We start from the raw sequence: 2,185 nt of genomic DNA, 5'->3' as shown, positions 1-2,185 counted from the left end.
ATTATCAACAAAGTTTATGAAATGCTTCAAGTCCTTCCAGTGTAATTTGGTACACTTAGTAACATACAGATCATTCACTATGCATCCAACATATCCTGCTTAAAAGGTGGAAAGGTATTATTTATTAAGAACATGGCAGAAGAATATATAGTGTGCATAAATTGGTAAATAGAATTTGTTACTGCCTAGGAACGGAGTCAGAATATGAAATCACAATTGGTTGCTTAAATAGTGATCAATTAGTCAAAACAAATATCCCGATTTTGCTAAGTAATATGACAACATGGAGAAAGTTGAAAGGACACTAACCTCGATCAGACTTTGATCGGTTGATGACGTTGGGGAAGTAAACATCCATGTTAATTAGACCAGGCTGTGGTGCACACACTAGAATTTTTGCCAGCTTTCAGTTCATAACACTTAGACATTTTTCTCCAAAGGTCCGCATTAAAATAGGAGTGGCCATCTTTATCAAGTTTTACGCTAACCGTCATTGTAAATCCATGCTGCGTTGTCAATATGACATCCTGGGAGTCATCAACAAAGTAAAGCCCAAGATTTCCTTCTACTCCTGTTCTTTCAAAGCAAGGGATGTACTGCTTGAAATGAAAATTAAGATCATAAATTAGATATATTGAAATAACAGAGCAAGATGCAAATATGGGAGTAGTTGATAGAACAGATCAATATATAGATGAAAGCAAAGTACAAAAATATAGAATTGAAAATAGATAATGTAACAAAGATTTGATGCAAATATATAGATAATGTAGCAATAGACGGTATATGTTCACAAATTTAGGCCATGCCGACCGTGGAAGGTTGAGATTGAACATATCGAGCGCTCCCTGAAGTCATCCGGAATGGTGAGATAGAACTTCGTTTCCGACTGGCCACGACCATAGTTGCCCGATTTGTGCTCGCACTGTGGACACATGAATGAACACACATGAATCAACTAGAACAAAAATGATTCCATGGCGATTTCTGCCAGTTGATTAATAGCGACGGACGGACTGCGATAAGAGATGAGTGAATATTTTTCTAAGTTGATTACCTTCTCTATGAGAAAAATCCCTGGCCCAATCCCATAGAAAACCCCAGTCAACCAGAGTCTAGAATGTCGATGCAAATAGGCGGCGGAAAGTGGCAAGGGCGAAATCCCGTGCCGTTTGGAGCGCGACCTACGCCTGCCACCAACAGCCGTCGAGCTTAGGGTGCAGAGTTGCGGAGGAGTCCGCGGCGAGTGAGTGGGGACGAAGTGGGCGAGGGTTTTCTTTTTTCCTTTTGCATGTGTGAGTGAACACACACGGTTCACAGAGGCGACGGAGATGAATCGTGTGCGATAGTAAATCACCGAGATTGAATGGGAATCCAAGTTTCCTTTGTCCTTCATCCATGAGTTTTCTTCTACGATGAACATAAACCCTGCTAATCACCGTGTTCAAATTTGACACTTTTCTGGGTTCATTTACAATATTTAGGGGATTATGTGCATTTTGTAGGCATTAATGCACATTATTCAAATTCAAACAATTGGTGCTTGAAAAGGTGCACAAAAACAGTCTGGAAAAACCATACTCGTGGTATTTAGTAATTTCTCAAGCCTTTGACAAGGAATGGGCAGAGATTTCAATGGAATGCGTGGCAATAGTCAATCACAAACGCGTCATTTACTAGGTTATCAACTATTGAACAATGAAATACATGCTTGAAAAACATGACGCCTGGCATGGTGCCATGGTATGGCCTCACCGTGCCCTGGTTAAAAGCTGAGAAGGTTTGATTTATGTCATCATGCACGCCCTTCATAAATCGAACCATCACTGAGGAAGTTCAATGCTTTCGAGAGGGAAATCACCAAGATTGAAGGGGAATCCAAATTTCCATCCTAGTTTGTCATTCAGTTTTTTTCCAACGATCAACATACCGCCTCAAATGCAACGTGCTCAAATTTGACATTTTTCCGAACTCATTTACCATATTTAGGGGATTGTGTGCATTTTCTAGGCATTAATTATGCACATAATTCAAATTCGAACAATCGGGCATGAGAAGGTGCACAAGAACGGTCTGGAAAACCATGCTCGTGCTATTTAGTACATTCTCATGCCTTTTACAAGGAATGGGTAGATATTTCAAGGAAATGTGTGGAAATAGTCAACCATAAACACGTTGTTTACTG

The sequence above is a fragment of the Aegilops tauschii genome, chromosome 6 (assembly GCF_002575655.3).
Source record: "Aegilops tauschii subsp. strangulata cultivar AL8/78 chromosome 6, Aet v6.0, whole genome shotgun sequence".
NCBI classification, from domain to species: Eukaryota; Viridiplantae; Streptophyta; class Magnoliopsida; order Poales; family Poaceae; genus Aegilops; species Aegilops tauschii.
Note: the sequence above shows the minus strand (reverse complement) of the source record.